This window comes from Pantherophis guttatus, chromosome 1 (assembly GCF_059756535.1).
Source record: "Pantherophis guttatus breed Tessera chromosome 1, ASM5975653v1, whole genome shotgun sequence".
NCBI lineage: Eukaryota > Metazoa > Chordata > Lepidosauria > Squamata > Colubridae > Pantherophis > Pantherophis guttatus.
The window spans coordinates 62,474,582-62,494,131 of NC_142063.1; the positions used below are offsets into that span (position 1 = coordinate 62,474,582).

The following is a 19,550-nucleotide window of genomic DNA, read 5'->3' on the forward strand; positions in this document are numbered from 1 at the left end:
AATAAATTGAATTTAATATAATCTTGAGATATGAGAAAAATATTTTAAAATAGTTAACAGACAAATATAAATATGTTTATGTAACAAAAAAAAGATAGATGTGCAAGATGAAGTTACCTGGCTTGATACTATTTACAAAAAAGGTTTTGAAATGGAAGTTGATTTCAAATGAATGCTACAATTTTCCTAAAATAGGTTCAAAAGTATGTATTTCCAGAAAATTCATGCACACACATTTGTTTTTTATTACACTGATTCACAAAACTATCAGGTTTAGTAGAGTTACAGTATTAAAAATGCATAATACATTTTGTACATAGTAAATGTTCATTCCGAAGTAATTATTGATTGAACAAATAATGGAACTAAATTGAACTTGAAAATAACCAATTTGATATAAATAGAAATATTCATCTTTGCCTTTTGATTTAGTCAGTGTGACAAGAAATGTAGCACTTTCATTCCATTGTGTTATAAAAATATGTCCAGAGGGTTACTTTTTGCAAAGCCTGTTATATTGATTTAAATACCATGTAAATATGCTAACAGATATAACTATTCACAGATCTACCGGAATCTCTCCAAGTGGAGACTATTCAATCATCAGTGATGACTAGTTTATGCTTGCTACACATTCTAGGGCAGGAGGTTTCAGCAACTATACTGAAACAGTGTAACATAATCACTTCTATGAAAATAGACTTGACCTCTTGCCAAATACTGTTGATATTTAGATAAGAATACAAATGAAGAATGCTGTCCCCTCACATATCTATCCTACTAACAGTAGGAAGCGACAATGCATAAGCTTTACTTTCATGTGTATCAATTTCATATTAGGAAAGGATATTTATAATGTTTAGTTGGAGTAACTAAACATTTCATGCCTATATGTTCACCTTACTACCAATTACAACCAAGTTACAGTATTTAATTTTTCCACGGTTGTTATAATAGGTATTAATAAACTATATTTAAAGAAATCTAACTGTTTTAAGAATTGCAAAGTTCTTTCACAGACAAAGAAAATATATTTATACAGAGCTAGACCTACACGTTTTTCCAAAAGATGAAATGGTAGAGGTTGCTGCTACTTCTAAGTATAGATGAGAAATTTTAAATTGGATATAATATTTTTTCCCTTGGGGTCTTTCTTTCCTATTATATTCCTTAAAAAATATTTCACCATAAAAATATAAAAGAAAGGTGTCATATTAATATTAGATATGTTCACTGCCTTGACTTATTTATACAAACAATCAAGGCAGAATATAAATGAATATTTGTAAATTAATCTGAACATGCCCACTTGAGACATTTTGTATTAGGATAAGAATTATCGCCTTGAATGGCTTTTGTGCTTGAGGCTTTTAAGTTTTGGGAGACATGTTTAACTGTTCTAAATAACCTGTTTAAAAGTGATTAATATCTATAATGTGGCACAGTTACAGGCCTGACTTTTTCTTTTAACTCTTGTTTAAATTGTTGCTTTTCTTCCTTTATCAAGGCTAACTGGCAACATTTATTTTCAGATTATGGATGAAGCTTGAATTCTTAACAAGAAAAGTGATGATGATGGTGATGGTGATGATAATAAAACATATAGAAAAAGTTATTCAGCTGAGATGCAGTAATTCTTATTTTTTTAAATCTAACATACTGTATTGTACAGTGCCACATCTAATTTATAAAGAAAGCTCATGAGTACTATCTAAATATAATATATCTTTTGTATTTTAGATATTACTATGCCTTGCTGCCTTTGAATCTGAAAACTCACTATACTGTTATCATAAAAGCTTAGCCCCTGGTAGATTCATTATTAATGACTTTGTTTAATTCATTTCAAATGTCATCTGAATAAGTGGCCTCATTTTTTTTCTATCAGTAATCTCTATCAAATAATGATTCAATGCATGGGTAGTATATTCTTGTATTTGTTCTGAATGTATGCACATAAACTTCAAAAGCTCTAGTATTAACCCTTATAATGAATCAACAAATCTGATAGTATTGTTATTTAATGCCAGATCACTCCATAATAAAATAGTGTGCTGAAAACATTTTGGGATAGAGTTTGTAGGGATCGAAGACCTCTTGATCAGTTCAGGAAATGAAAGCATTTTTCTCCATCTTCTTCCTAATCATTTTTGGTGAATAGAAGATATCAATTCCTTTAATAAATGCAGTTACTATTAAACTGCTGTTATTATTAGGAACTTTTCCTAATACTTACTCACAATCTGCCTACCTACAGCTAAATCCATTATTCTGTGTCCTAATTCTCTGGAACAAAAGAAAACACACCATCATATATTGTTGTTAATGTTGTCATATTGCCCAATGCTACATAACATACCCAGTTCTTTCAATCTGTCTTCAGTGGATTTTTTTTTTACTTCTCTGATCAAATTTGTTGACTTTCTCTGATGAAAGGGGAATAAAGTGAAACAATTTCTCCCTGTCATTTTGAAATTATATTTCAATTGATGCATTCTAAATTAGAAATGCTTTTTTTTTTTTTTGCAGGCCCATCATACTGCTGACTCATATTAAGCTTGTAATTAATCACAATTCTAAGCTTTTCACACATACTATTACCAAGCTCTGTTCATTTAATTTTTTTCCCTAACTATAGAAGCATATATTTGTCTCTGTTTTTATTCTATTAATTTCAGGCCACTGTCATAACCTATCAAGATTATTTTGAATTTTAGAATATTAGCTAGCCCATTCCATTTGTGTGTTATCTGCAAATTTGCATTTTTCCCACTTCTTAATGCAAGTCATTGCTGGACCTAAGGCAAAGCTTTCATCACCCCCACTTAATATCATTGTAGTTTAATGAGGAACTAATGATGAACACACTTTGAATATGAATTTCAAAACAGCTATTGATGCATCTAATAGATATACTATCTAAACTATATTTAGCTATCTTGAACACTGCAACTTTGGAGGGTTTTTTTTCCCAACAGTGTGAAGCCCAATCCCATTTTGGCTCAGCAGACAGGCTGGGCACACCTCATCATCAGCAGAATTAATAAGATAGCACAGGACCACTGAGGCAGTGGAACACAGGTCTGCTGGCGTCTTGGAGTGCCAGGGTACTCCAAAGATGTACCCCTATATTGCAAGAGTGATTGTGGCTGGGACTGGACTGTGCTGAGATGGCTGCAGCTTCCAAGAACGTGGCAAGCAGCCACAGAGCCACATTATTAACAGGGCTGCTTGCTGCCCCTGCAGAATATAGGACAGGCAAAAGGGCAGAGAGGGGGAGAAAATAGTTGTATGGGGGGACATGGAGACAATCCCTCATTTTAGTGAGCTTCGGGTTTAGGAAGCACCAAACCCAGAGTGGTTTGCATTGGGTTGGGTACTAGTTTGATGACTTTCCATTCTTGAGCATTACTAGTCAAGTGATGCAGTCACATGGCATCTCACTTTATGACCCATTCATTAATGAGAGAAATTCCATCCCAATTGTGTTCATGAGTTTGTGACTATCTCTATTATGTGCCTACACTGTCTGCCTACTTTGGATGGAAAGCAGCAAAGTGGTCGTAAGGCTACAGAAAGTCATAGCAGTTTGATCAATTATTATTATGTAATTGTTGTATTCTTCATTGTAACTATCTTGTGAATATGAAATCTCCTAACATCCTAATTTTGTGAGAAAGTAAGCAGAAGATTCTCAGAATTCCAAGTGCTCCAATCAGCCATATAAACTAAGCAGCCTCATAGTTCTTACGTTAATACAATAATTAATAAAATAAATAAATCAGTATAGAAAGAAACTTGGAAAGTTCTGACTTACATTTTAATAAATTATTCAGCTGCTCTTTTATATGTATTAATAACATGGGATTTAACACATCTAATTGCATGCTTCTTGTGTCTGAGAATCTGCCAAGAAAAAGATATTAGCAGCCCTGATGTTAGGAAATCTTTAAATTGCTCATAATTAATGATGTGCAACGAATAAATGAAATAAGGCTCAGTTGGCTAATGCGCACTCTATTGGAGCAGATAATCACTTCATACAAGCACAAATGATATCAGAACCATATCTTCTTCAAAACATTCTTTACTGTTAGAGTATCTTTCATCTGCCATTGCGAATCTGGCTCTCTCAGTAGATCTACCAAGTTCTCCTACATTATAGTATGAAGAAAACAAATAAACAGAAGGCTTTAACTAAGCACAATTAAATTTTACCAATCATGGTTATTAAATAGCTACATTATAAAAAGAAATACAGATACATTTATGACCACCATTCAGAGTTTTTCTACATTTTACATGAAAGAGAAAGATTTGATGGCTACCATTTACTGTTTTTATACTTCTGTATCAATGTTTTTGAAATTACATAAATCCTAAAAGCTGATATAGTGTTGTAACACAGTAAAAATCTAAGCCATCAAAACTAAACTGTTTTCTGGATATTAACTTAAAGAATGAAATAATGATTATTTGTTCCTCTATATAGATAATACCTAGGACTTCACTTATAAGACTAAAATGTCTTCACATTCTGATCATTTGACTTTGCTTTCAAGAATAACTTTGCTCTATTTCAATCTCCATAAATTGTCTTGTTTTATCTCAAGTGCTTACATTCATTAAGAGTTAATTATTTTTGTCTTTAAATAATTGCAGAGAACTTTATGTTCTCACCTCATCCAACTTCATGTCATAGCTGAAGAAATGGGAATTGAGGAAAGAAAAGAAAGAAAAATGATATCTTAAGATATCACATCACTTGAGAATCTTTATCCTTTGTAGCCAAGAAGGGCCCATAAAGGAAACATCCCAACCTACCAAAATTCCAGTTCATCTAGAAATTGGCTGTTAAATTTGTTTGTTAACTATTCCTATTCCTCTTTTAATAGAAGCCAGACACAGCAATGCACTAGATTAAGGTTTCTTCACATATACTTGCATCATGATGACAAGTTTTATTGTTATATAAAGAGTTGATCAAAAATGATTGTAGTACATGACTATAGTGATTATAGTGCATGAGAAAAAAAGATGGCATAAAAATAAGTTATGAAAAAAGAATGTAATCAATGAAAAAAAGAATTAATCTGGAAATCAAAAGTGTTTATGATGTTGACAAAGAATGGAAAAGCAAAAATACTAAGGGGTCTTTGGTGCACTCTGAGTTTGGTTGCTTTCTTGCAGATGTTTCATTACCCAAACTAGGTAACATCAGTGCTAGTACTAGCTACTATTATAAAATCATACACACTAGTAATAGTACTGATGATGTTATCTAGTTTGAGTAATGAAACATCTGCAAGAAAACAACCAAGCTCTTACAAACTGTTGATGGTAATGACTTCAAATGGGGAGACTGCATATGCGGAGCTGGAATAGATTCAGAATTTTTTATTTATTTATTTATTTATTTTGTCTATTTTCTTCCTGCTGTTTTCAGGAAATCTTCATACTGGGCAATTTCCAGTAATGGTATATGGAGAAAGGAAGATAGTGACATGCTCATGGAGGCTGTCAAGCACAAGAAAATCAGAAAGTCTAAGCAATTCAAAATAATAATTTTTTATTGCAAGCTTATGCTCTCTACAAGAATCTGAATGGCCAATGGTCAAACCAAATAGGCAGTAGATAAGAGTACCGTATTTTTCAGAGTATAAGACGCACCTTTTTCCCCCCTAAAAGGGTGTGAAAATTTAGGTGCATCTTATACACCAAATGTAGCCCTGTCCACCCACTAGCCCGCACCATTTGGCCTCTGCTTCCCAGCAGTTATCTCCTTGCAGCAAACAGCAAGAAAAAACAGCTCCTTTCAGCTTCAGCACAGCCTAATTAGCAGAAGTTGATTGGATCAGCCTCCTGACTCTCAGCTGATTTGCTGTCAGCTGTTTTGCACAGGGTTCTGCTGCTTGCTCCAAGGAGGTAAATTGCTGCAGCAGATTTTTTTTCCTTGTGCTAATCAAGCTATGCTGAAAATGAAAATGAAAGTAAAACAGGCTGTTTGCTGTTTGCTGCAATGAGGCAAAATGGCTCAGAGGTAGAGGCAGATTTTTTTTCTTCTTTTCTTCATCTCATATGTGCGGCTTATAGTCCGGTGCGTCTTATATTCCAAAAAATATGGTAAATGGAATTCAAGGTGGGATGGATTTAGATCTCTTGTGGGTATGAAGTGACTCGATACTGATGAAATGCTTGATCCGTCCTTTGGGCTCAGACTGGTCATCTCCTACATCAGGTCAACCACTTCAAATGTGTGGGGATGATTGGATGATCAGAATCCTACTTTTTAAAAAAATATGCATTACATGCACATTGAAAAAGGGTAGCATTTTGATCAACAGTCATAGCCATTATGTTGAAGTTAACCACCCAATCAGCCCATCTCCTCCAGAGAAAGAACAGATAGATATATTGTTATTATCACTCATTTGTCCGAAATAGCTGCAAGGCACTATGTGAGAATGTGTGTTGTGGCCCATCAGCTGCCTGTGCAGATTGTAGCTGATTCTGACAACGAGGAGGCTGGTGTGGTGCTGCGTCAGCAGCCTGTGCAGCTGGCGCTCGAGTCGGACAGTGAGGAGGCTGGAGAAGTTGTGGTGCCAGAGGCAGGGATTCAGCCAGGGCCTTCAGAACCTCCAGAAGTTCCTTTAAGTGAAGACGACGAAGAGGAGGAGCCTCTTCTCAATGCACGGGCACGCAGAGCTGCCAAAAGGCAGGAGTGGTTCCTCAGGAGGAGGTCTCCTCGAGAGTAAGGCTTGGGGCTAATTGGCCACTCCCTTAGCCTATTTAAGAAGGAACACCGCTTGCAACAAGCTGTAGAGAACAACTTTAGTTCACTCTCCTTCGTGTCTGCAAAATTGCTTCTGGACTTTCTGCCAACTCTAGTAAGACTGTGATTACCTTATCTCAGAATTCTGGTAAGCTATTAAGACAGTTCATTAAACCCTTTGAATGATAAAGACTATGTTTTTGAGTTAAATAAGCTTTGTATAGAGTTTATGTGTGCTGCGTTCTTTGGGGTCCGTAGCTGGGACAGAACAATGTGCAACATTTGGGCCTTTCATATCAAAAGGCTCACACAATCCATCCAAGGCCCTTTTCAACTGCAACTGTCAATATTGTAACTATATTATAGAACCATTCTTATGGCACACACATTTGCTCTTTTATATTGTTTATTTACACAAAATACTATGTCCTTATATTCTGCCAAAATTCAACAAATCACATAGACATTATTTGTGAGTAAATATATTGTGCTATTGACATGAAACTGACGCCATTTATTACTGAAAAAAAGAGAGAGAAAACTCATTGTAAAGTTTTACAGACCGCTATATATTTTCAATTACTGCCAGGGAAAAGAAATTGAGATAAGCAGTAGTATATCAAAGAGTAAGAATAAATTTTAAAGAGTTCATTAAATTCTCAGGGCAGTTAAGTAATGGGGAGTACTTTAATTTGGGGGGGGGGAAGCATTACAGTTAAGTCTGTTCAATTGATAAAAATCTGAAGAGAGGGGATAAGCCTCTAACAACCTCTGAATCAGCTCATTTCAAGATCTGCTTACTACTGGAAAGTCAGAATAGCCTTTTACAAGTTTTTTTCTTCTTCTTCATCCACTTCTCTTCTCTTTCATTCCCGTAGGCTTCACTGTTATATTGGGTCAGTGACAGAACAGCAACCAACAATTATTCTGTAGAATATTGTTTGTATCACTTTACCCCTAAAGGGATACCCTTGAGTATGTTAACAGATTATCACATTTTCTGCTAAACTGCTATATTGCCTTCATTTTATTTTGTGAAAAACACAATATATAAAGACTAGAATTTCTGAAATAATGTTTGTAAAATGGTGATTATTTAAAATAAGAATAATTTAGAAAAAAAATGATAACCTAAAATGTCATTTTCTATATTACTTATCTAAAGAAATTATTATTAAACAACTTTACAGCTATTTTCCAAAGTAGCATGGGGAATAATACCCTTCATCCCCCCAAAAATGAGAATAATGGAAAGCAAGTGAACTATTGATGCTAACAATATAATAAAGAAATCTTCTATAAACAAGTTAATATATTTATTTCATATTTAAAAAGATTGCACTAGTGACTCAGTAATTCAGTGTGTGTGTGTGTGTGTATAAAATAAATTGATTTATCAGATTAACCACAGAGTGACAATAATAGCAAAGGTTAAATGTATTTTATTCATTTTGAAAGCCTTCATTGAAGAGCTTAGAAGTACAATAGAAATATTTTTTTCAAATATAAATGCATACTTTAGAAATAGTTTATGGGTACAGGACATTTTTTTTTAAAGAGTATTTTGATATTATAGTCTCCAAAATGTTCATTTCATTTCCTTGCTAGACATCTGCTAGAGAGATGCAAGTAAGGCCAGAAAACTTTCCAGTTGTTTTTGTGTGTCTGTGCTTAGCAGGGAATAAACCTATGTAATGGATAGAGTAGGTAGGTAATGGTTTCTAAACATGTCACGAGAGCACTGGATCTATAAATCATTGGCTCAAATTGGCACCTACCTTTGAGGTCCAGTATTTTTTTTTCTGCCTTTGATAATGGGTATTATGAGGGGAGAATCTTAGGAGACAATGGAAAAGAGTACTTTTTCCACACAATTTAATACTTTTAAAATTAAAGCAAATTACTTTAATTCTTGTGCTGTAGTAAAATCATTGTTAATTCACTTTCTTTAAAGTTTCCTGAAAACAGAAATTCTTTCCCAAACAATAAATGCTATGTATCTTTCATTCTTGAATCAAAACCTACAAAATGCATGCTTTTATGTTGCTTGGTTAATTAAGAAGTCAGGAAAGCTACACATATGTATTTTCTTTAGCTATAACTAATAAATAATTGATTTTTTTTTTATTTATTTATTTATTTATTTTGTATATATGGAAAACAGTATTGACTTTTTCATTCTCAAACACGTGGAAAATATTCTAGGTTATCCATTGACACTCTTTTCCTTCATAAATCACTTATCTACCCAACAATCTCTTGTCCAATTTTGGGTGGGGTGGGGTGGGGTGGGGGTGGCAACTGTGGCTTCTGTCCATTATCAAACATTTAAAATTGTGAGTAGATATTTATGAAGCCATCATGAAACTAGCAAAATAAATTAAGATCATATTTGCTAATGCAGACAGTTTTCAAAATCATTAGCAATCGGGCAAATTGTAAAGACAAGAATAGAAGGAAATGGATGTGATGTGATGTGCCCAATTTTGGTTTCTCCCAGAGGATCCAAAGACAGGGTAGGGTAGGGTAGGGTAGGGTAGGGTAGGGTAGGGAGGGAGGGAGGGAGGGAGGAAGGAAGGAAGGAAGGAAGGAAGGAAGGAAGGAAGAAAGGAAGGAAGGAAGGAAGGAAGGAAGACCAAATAGCAATCAATCTCCAAACAACTAAACTTTTCCAATCTGATATTAGAAACACTTATTAGTGATAAGTGTTTTTTTCCAGAAATAAACTAGACTTTAAAGGAGTAGAATATATAAACTAATTTAATTTATGTGTATTCCCTCAACTCACGGGGAAGAACCTTTAAAAAGTTTGCATTCATTTATAACAACATAAAATTTATTGAACCATTTAATTAATAAAAACTTTACATTCTCTGACTGGACAGATGAATAAGCATGCTCATTTCACTTTAGCAATAGCAGTAGCACTTAGACTTATATACCGCTTTACAGTGCTTTATAGCCCTCTCTAAGCGGTTTACAGAGTCAGCATCTTGCCCCCAACAATCTAGGTCCTCATTTTACCCACCTTGGAAGGATGGAAGGCTGAGTCAACCTTGAGCCTGGTGAGATTTGAATTGCCAAATTGCAGGCAGCCCGCAGGCAGCAGAAGTAGCTTGCAGTACTGCACTCTAACCACTGCGCCACCATGCCTCATAAATAAAAACTATTCATGATCTCTTTTAATTACAAATTTGCAAAAAATGTTCAAGACCATTGTCTGTTCTGTTTCTAATAATCTTACCGGTCTACAAATTTGACAACTCTAAGACTTAAAATTCCCAGAATTCCACAAATCTAAAAGCTGCCAACTTTGGCCCCTTCTATACAGTTGCAAGAAAAAGTATGTGAACTCCTTGGGATTACGTGGAGTTTTGCATGAATTGGTCATAAAATGTGCTCTGAACTTCCACCGAAATGGTGGACTATCTCTCCCGGACCTTTTTAAATTCATCAGTACGGAATCCTTGGCCTTATGCCATCTTTCCCAGGCAGATTTTTAGGGATGTACTCACCGGCTGAGCTCTTTGCCTTGCGAGACTCCCCCCTCTCGCAAGCCTGGCCTTCTACGTTATCGAAGGCCTACCTTGATGATGGGCTTTGGAACCCAGAGAGGTGGCATGCCGCGAAGAGGGGGTTGAGGAGCTTTTTATATAAATTTTTAGTTAACTTTTTAAGGGGTTCCAGGGAGAGAGAGGGTTGGTTTAGAAGTAGGGCCATGGGTATGGGGGATAACCCACAAAGGGGAGGGCCGGGTATGGCTGTGAAGCGCGGCATGGAGGGTGGGGGGCCTGGGGTCGAGGGGGGGTTAAAGCTCATCCAGATAAAGTCTTTACCATCAGTACTGTAGGTGGGAGGGGTAGATTTGGCGGGAGCAGGGGGCCATATCGTGTTAGGGGAGCGCGCGGCCGCAATCTCCAAGCGGTGGTGCGCTCCGGCCCCCAAAGCTCCACTCGTTCTCCAGGTTGCACAGATCCTCAGGGCCCTTGCCTCCAGCTGATGTTGTGCAATGCCAGGTCTGTAGTAAATAAAGCCCCCCTCATTTGTGATCTTATTCAGGAGGGGGGAGCGGACCTGGCAGGTATTACGGAAACCTGGTTGGGCCAAGAGGGGGGATCCCTCTCGTTGAAATGTGCCCACCAGGTTTCCGCGCATTCCATCAGCCGAGGTTGCAGGGTAGGGGCGGGGGGGCAGCGGTTATTATTAAAGATGGTCTGAGATCGAGGGAGGCCACTGGTCCTCAGACGACCGGCTGTGAATCCCTCCTTGTGAAGTGGGGTCATGGGTTCAGATGGGTCTGCTGATTACGTACCTGGCTCCCTGCCACGTGTCAGCAGCCCTGCCCGAGCTACTCAATGTCGTCACCACGGTGGCGGTTGATACCCCTAGGCTTATGGTCATGGGGGATTTCAACCTGCCATCCGTGGGCGAGGCATCAGAGGTGGCTCGGGAGTTCATGGCTTCCATGACAGCCATGGACCTGACCCAGTTAATTCATGGTCCTACCCACATGGGGGGAAACACGCTGGATCTGGTTTTTGTCTCTGGACAGTGGCTGAGTGACCTTGAGATAGGGGATATAGTTACCAAGCCCTTGTCATGGTCAGATCACTCTCTCCTTCGTCTCGACTTTCAAACCGCTACACCCCGCCGCAGGGAGGTGGAGCCAGTAAGATGGTTCCGCCCCAGGCACCTGATGGAACCTAATAGGTTCCAGATGGAGCTTGGGCCATTTCCTGAGGTTCTGGCACACGCCTCGGCTAGAGACCTAGTGGCCGCCTGGGAAAGGGCGGCCGCTGGAGCTCTGGATCGGGTCGTGCCTTTGCGGCCTCTGACCCGGCGCTGATCTCATTCGGCTCCTTGGTTTACTGAGGAGCTGAGGGAGTTGAAGCACCGGAAAAGACGCCTAGAGAGTAGTTGGAGGGCCAGTCTTTCGGAATCCAACCGGACACTGGTAAGATCCCATATTAGGACTTACCTAGTGGTGATAAAAGCAGCGAAATGTAGTTATTTTGCTGCTCTTATTATCATCAGATAATCGCCTGGCCGCCCTGTTTAGGGTGACCCGCTCCCTGCTCCACCAGGGAAGCGCGGGAGGACCCCTTGGAGGGTAGAGCCGAGGATTTTCCTCAATATCTATATGACAAAATCACTCAGATTCGGGAAGATTTGGACTCCGACTGGGTAGTGTCAGGGGGAGGGACTGGGGCAGGTCTTGAGAATGTTATCTGGGATGAGTTTGATCCTGTGACCCCTGAGGACGTGGACAGGATTCTGGACAGACTGAACGCGACCACTTGTTTATTGGACCCTTGTCCCTCCTGGTTAGTACTGGCTTCCCGGGAGGTGACGCGAGGCGCTCCAGGGGATTATAAATGCTTCGTTGGGTGAGGGTGACTTTCCCGCTGCCTTGAAAGAGGCGGTGGTGAGGCCTCTCCTCAAGAAGCCTTCCCTGGACCCGGCAATGTTGGTTAATTATCGTCCGGTCTCCAACCTTCGTTTTGTGGTGAAGGTTGTTGAGAGTGTGGTTGCGCAACAGTTCCCCCAGTTCCTGGATGAAACGACGTATCTGGATCCGTTCCAGTCGGGCTTCAGGCCCGGGTACAGCACGGAAACGGCATTGGTCACGTTGGTGGATGATCTCTGGAGGGCTCAGGACAGGGGGTGCTCCTCTGTCCTGGTCCTGTTAGACCTCTCAGCGGCTTTTGATACCATCGACCATGGTATCATGCTGCACCGGTTGGAGGAGTTAGGGGTGGGAGGCACTGTGTTGCAGTGGTTCTCCTCCTTTCTCTCTGACCAGTCGCAGGCTGTGTTGACAGGGGGGCAGAGGTCAACCCCGAGGCCCCTCATGTGGGGTGCCGCAAGGGTCGGTCCTCTCGCCCCTCCTATTCAACATTTATGTGACGCTGCTGGGTGAGATCATCCGTGGTTTTGGGGTGAAGTACCATCAGTACGTTGATGACACCCAGCTGTACATCTCCACCTCAGACCACCCCAACAATGCCCTTGAAGTGATGTTCCAGTGCCTGGAGGCCGTGCGGATCTGGATGGGGAGGAATAGGCTCCAACTGGCGCAGAGTGCGGTCGCGCGGGTAGTTATGGGAGCGGCATGGCGCTCCCATGTAACACCACTCCTGCGCGAGCTGCACTGGCTCCCGGTGGTCTTCCGGGTGCGCTTCAAGGTTCTGGTTACCACCTTTAGAGCGCTCCATGGCTTAGGACCTGGCTATTTACGGGACCGCCTACTACCACAATCAACCTCCCACCGGCCGGTATGCTCTCATAGAGAGGGGCTCCTCCAGGTGCCGTCAGCCAAACAGTGTCGACTGGCGGCCCCCAGGGGAAGGGCCTTCTCTGTGCGGGCATCTACTATCTGGAATGAGCTCCCCCTGGAGATACGTAGGATCCTGGACCTGCGCACTTTCCACCGCGCTCTAAAGACCTTTCTTCACAAAACTGTTTCAGTGTAGCAATATTCTTGGGATGTCTGGTGTGAATCGCTCTCTTAAGGTCATGCCACAGCATTTCAATCGGGTTGAGGTCAGGACTCTGACTGGGCCACTCCAGAAGGCGTATTCTGTGCTGTTGAAGCCATTTTTTTGTTGAATTACTTGTATGCTTTCGGTCATTGTCCTGTTGCATCACCCATCCTCTGCGGAGCTTCAGTTGGCGGACAGATGGTCGTACATTTTCCTGCAAGATGTCTTGATAAACTCTGGAATTCATTTTCCCATCAATGACAACAATCCATCTAGGCCCTGAGGCAGCAAAGCAGCCCCAAACCATGATGCTCCCTCCGCCATGTTTTACAGTGGGGATGAGGTTTTGATGTTGGTGTGCTGCAATATTTTTTTTGGACAGCAGTGGCTTCCTCCGTGGTGTCCTCCATGTACTCAATTCTTGTTTAATGTTTTCTTTATTGTAGATGTGTCAACAAAAATGTTAGCATGTGCCAGAGATTTCTGTAGATCTTTAGCTGACACTCTAGGATTCTTCTTTACCTCATGAAGCATGCTGCACTGTGCTCTTGCAGTCATTTTTATAGGACAACCATGCCTAGGGAAAGTAGCAACAGTGCTAAACTTTCTCCATTTGTAGACAGTCTGTCTTACCGTGGACACATGAACATCAAGGCTTTTGGAGATACTTTTGTAACCCTTTCCAGCTTCATGCAAGTCAACAATTCTTGATCGTAGGTCTTCTGAGAGCTCTTTTCTGCGAGGCATGGTTCACATCAGACAGTGCTTCTTGAAACCCGTAAACCCAAAACAGATGTGTGTTTTTAAAGGGCAGGACAGCTGTCAGCAACACATCCAATATCATCACACTGATTGGAGTCAAGGTTGGCTCACTCCTGGCTCCAATTAGCTTTTGGAGAAGTCATTAGGCTAGGGGCTCACATACTTTTTCCTCCCTGCACTGTGAATGTTTACATGTTATGTTCAATTAAACCATGGCAACATCTAATGTTTGTGTAGTATTATTTTAAGCAGACTGTGTTTTTCTATTGTTGTGACTTAGATAAAGTTCAGAGCACACTTTATGACCAATTCATGCAAAACTCCACGTAATCCCAAGGGGTTCACATACTTTTTCTTGCAAGTATGTGATCTAGTTGGATCACAAATAGAGTAACTTTAATTACTGAAAAACATTTCACAATGTAGTTCTTTAAAAAAAAAGAAAATGTATCTATAAACAACTCTTCAGGTTTTAATGTTTTATTCATCAAAAACTTTGATAGTCAAAGAGAATCATTTTAAATAATTTGCTGGAATAGGCTATATAATTCTGTGATGAAATTGCTGTTCAGCTAATTTATTTTTAGTTGAAATAGAGCATAACTTTTACAAATAGATTGTGCCATCACCAATGCCACAAAGCAGCAATAAAAATTAATAGATTGAGTTCACTAGAGAATCAAGTTTTTTTTAAAAAAATCATGACAGGCATCATTTTCTAGAAACTTGTACTTTATTGTTTTTAAGACATTCAGTTGTTCTGAGAAAAGGCTGTTAATGCATTTGTTGGGAGAATTACAACAGATTATTGCTGATTTCAGAGTATAATGTTCTCGTTTAAAAATGGATTAAATATGGTTTTGAGCATCCACCTTTATTAAAAATTACTTTAGCAACTAAAATTGCATCATCTCCTCATGGAGAACATCCTCTCTCAAATTTTCTTCAGATGGCAAATAATGACATTTAGACATTCTGCTCTTAACCAGTCAGTGCCTTAAAATATTCTACCAGTTTGGCCTAAATATTTTCACCAGTCTTACACTGAATGTACCAATCTTGCCCTGGTTATCCATAAAGAAGAAAAAATAAATCAGAAATATACAGTATCCTTCTTAATAATGCAGTTTAGGAGAGGGGAAAACAGTTTCTCTTACAAAGTAACAAAATCTAGTCAATCGATAAATGAGTAGCATTACCAGCAACTGTTTGAACATCTATGTCAAACAAATGTTCCTTAAGTGTGGCCTTCGCTAGCTTATAGCCCAGAGATAGTAAGTAACTGGGGGAAGTCCTAAGAGAGAGAGCTTGTAAACTGCTTGTTTCTACCCACTTTGAAATCTGTCCTCTAATGTCAGTGGCATTAAGCCTATAGGGAAAAGTGTCAGCTTCAGTCAGTAGTGTAACACAGCTTGCTGTCACATAAAATAAATAAAACCACATCTCGCCTCCCATAGATAAGAGTTCCAAGAACTGATTTCTGATATAGCCATCTGCCCCACAACTTTCTACTAATTTTGGAACAATAAAAATATATTTTTATTATTGGGTATTTTGGTAGAAAATTATGCCAATGTCATATTTTAATTCTAGGATTTTGAAATACTTAATTATACTGAATGCTTTTAAACTTAAATAAATGTTTGGGTACATTATATAACAATATTTCACATCTGATCACATTTTATATTACCAAATGTGTGAATTAATTTTATAGATTGCACATTGGGCTCAGTACTTTGGATTCAATTTCAAAAGTGTGTATTTGCAAACGTGAGAATACTAATGTAATACTTGTCTGGAGTTCCTCAGAGTAGTACATCGTTCCTTAAAATTTTATACCTGCTTCTCCAGCTTCCATATATTCCCAAATAATTGTGTGGCTACTTTAATAAGTTGTAGGCAAGTTCTTCATTTTCATCTCTGAAGTACTTTTTTAGAATAAAAACCAAAATATTGCACAGCCTTATTGTATATTTCAATGTGCACGCAGCCACATTTATTATTATAAAAAATTGAAGCACATAAATGAAGCAATTCAGAATTCATCAGTTGCTTTTGCAAATGTAATTTGAAAGTTATGAAACATTAATGTGTGAAGTACAAAGTGCCTTTAGACCATGGAATAAAAACAAATGGAAGATACAGATTATATTAAAACTATGCATCAATATAGTGTGCTTTCACTAGTCAAAATATGCTTATTACACAAAAAGTATTTGTATATGTATTTTGGGGGCAAAAGTCTAAAATGTACAATGTGAAAATGTACAATGCATGCTCAAAGTTTATTTCTTTTCAAGTAGATACCAAATTATTCTAAATGAGATGCCCCCTTCACTCTCTTTTTATAGCATACAGAGATGGCAGTGGGAATACAGTTTTGATTCATTGTTTTTATTATTTCTACTTAAATGTATGAAATCTAACTTTTTGCATGGATTTGAATGATAGTGCTGTTTCATATGTGTAGGCAGTAAAAGGCACATTTGTTTTTCACAGTTGGAAAAAGCTTTCTACAGTTTGAAAGCTCTGTCATTTTTCAGTGTTTATCATAAATTTCCGAAGTAAAAAGCTGCTTAATGAGTTGCAATAAAAGACCTCTCTCCCTTCCTTTTTTTCTCCTGCTGGTTTTGTAGCTTCCGCAGCATCCACACCTTGTTAGTCAAATCCATCTTAATGTTGTGTATGGTAGTGAGGGTAGACTACATATGATCTTACTCCAAATGCTATCTATCTTAGATAAGGGTACATAAAAAATAAGTGATTAATTTTAAAAGTGGGCACAGGGTCACTTAGAATATTCTAACATTTGTCTGGGACAAAATTTAGAATAATTCAAGGGTTCCCACGTTCCATCTGGAACAAAACTCAAAACTTTCTACACGTGCTGGCTAGAAGAAAAAATGTGAACTCATAATAAGCACTTGCTGTCTACAATTCCACTTGGGACCAAAATAAATTATTTAGAAGAAAATATTGTTAGCATTCATGCAACAGTGGCCTACAACTGTCTCCATTTAGACAAGGACATTGTTATCATCCAGTCATACTAGTATAAGATACTCTAAGTGAGACTTGGTTCTACAAACCCTTGAAAATGTTAAACCTAAGAATCTGATCCTTAAGAGAAATGTTCTCTATAAGAAGTTAACATAATTAGGTGGTGTCAGTTCCACTACATCAGGGGTGTCAAACTTGCGGGCCGAATGTGTCACATGCTGGCCATGCCTACCCCCAGTTTAGCAAAGGGGGAAAAGTTGTGATACATCACATGACGACAACACGATGCTGCAAGTTTGACACCCCAGCACTACATAGACCAGATCAGGAAATCAATTCCACAAGAAGACTAAAACTATTTTTATTGAGAATGATTTTAAAGAATCTTCCAAGTCAGATTGTGTGATGCCTCCTGCTCCTGCTTTTATAGTTCAGTGAATTAGGATGGTATCTGCCTAATCTGCTTTTAAATCATTCTCCTGGACTTAAAAAATGCTTCAGTCCCTTTTCTTTAAATAATTTCTACACATCTTTGTCAATATTAAGTGGATTAAGAATCAGTTTATAGATTTCCATTTAATGAAGAATAGGCAATATATTCTTAATAAATTATATTGATTAGTAAAATCAAGTTTCTGAACTGTAAATCAAGATAAAAATAAATTATTGCATGTCATTGCATTCAGTCTTCAAAGAATACTACAATAAATGTTACAAAGCATTGATAGCAAATTAGATTGTTACAGGACCTCAATAATTGCTTCAATAATCAAATCAAAAAAATCTCAAATTCTGAAATGGCCAAGTTTTTAATGTGCATTGTGGCATTCTGCTGTACTTTCCCATGTTTCAAAGAACTTTTCCTAAAGATTGGAATAAACTTTAGAATATACAAAAAGCGAATAATGAAGTATATTACGGGAAAAGATTTTTTTTCCAGAAACTGGATAGAAAGTTTTACATACAAAACATGCAATTCACTAATTCAAGGGATTCTTGGTATTTCTATCAAATATGTCTATATTTGGCTCCTGAAGGGGCTAAAATTATACTTACTAATTTGAATTTCTTTTTAAATACTATCTAGCAAATATTTTTAGGGGAAAAACCTTTGTTATGCAACTTCTTTTGAGCTAACTATAGAACATAATCTCTGAATAGCAGACAGGGAACGAAACTCTGAAATTTATAGGAAAAAAATCCAACCATTACATTGACTTGGTTTTATTTTACATTTTCACTTAATATCAAATATAATTGGTATAATTTGTTGTCAATCATACATTTAATTACTTTATTCTGTTACGTTAAAATGTACAGTTTATTAGCAATTTTGGTAGGCCAAAGAACCTTTGGCTCAGGCATCAAAATAGGTGGAAGAATAGAGAAATCAAATTCATATTAAGACGTTTATATGGAGACTACACATTACATGGTGTAGAATGGTGGGAAAATAGCAATTAAATATATTAATTATGTATGTATCTGAGTTCTCTCTGTCTTTCATTCAGATCAGTCACCAATGCAATTGTGTTGCTATTAGAAGCATAGTGTAATATCTTGAGAATACTGTGACCAGTTTCGATGACACTTTAAAAATTGAACCATGTACAGACATCATTTAATAAATCTGATTTGTTCTGTCTACATTAATATATATAACAAGCTTAACTATGAAAAAATAACATCCTAATATTTCCATGATGTCAAGAATTATTGAAAGTTGGGTGGCGTACAAGCTTCATAAATTATTGTTCTATTGAGAATGAGATAGCCATAAAACATGCTAAAAAGATATAGGAAACATGTGTTAAAATGGAAGATAGTCACTGTAGTATAATCTTAGTTTAGATCAATGTAGTGAGCTAAATCACATTTGCAAATTAGAAGAATGATTTGTTCTTGATTAATTCAAGGGTTATTGTTTTCAGGAGGAACTTAGTCATAAGTACAGCGATTATGATCCATTTTACGATTTGCATACAATTTCAGCATGTGTTGAGCTACATCTTAGATAATGGTTGTGTATTGATATACAATATGCTGCGTAAGTATTCTAGGCCAGTTAATTTTAACACTAAATTCTATGCAGTTGATTAGGAATTGAACAAATGCAATCATAGATTAGATTTGGCACAGAAATTTCCTACATTATAGGAATTGCCTTCAATAACATTCTTCTGTTGGAAAATGTTTGTCTGGCTCAAGCCCAAGTAGCATGTTAAATTAAAAAAACATACTTGCGTACTTTATTCTGATTAGAGTGGAATATTGGTAGGTAAATTTAAGTGGCATACAGATACCACACTTTTCTTATTGAAATGTAATTGCACAAAAATCAGATTTTTTTAACCATTTGAAGCTATTTCAATATGAATAAATTTCTTTAGTTTAAATCATTAGCTAAGAAAAATGAGAAATTGCGTAGAGAACTATTTCCCCTGAAATTTGATACAAATCCCCATATTTCCTTATTCTTTTTCATCCTAGATTATTTGTGCAGTTTATTGAGAATAAAGGATAACTATCAA

The 19,550-nt window shown here is 37.6% G+C and overlaps 1 protein-coding gene across 4 annotated transcripts in view; it reads left to right on the forward strand.

Moving 5' to 3' along the window:
- NOVA1 (NOVA alternative splicing regulator 1) overlaps positions 1 to 19,550 on the forward strand; it is a 144,899-nt gene that overhangs the window by 121,714 nt on the left and 3,635 nt on the right. The gene's annotated exons all lie outside the window — the stretch shown is intronic.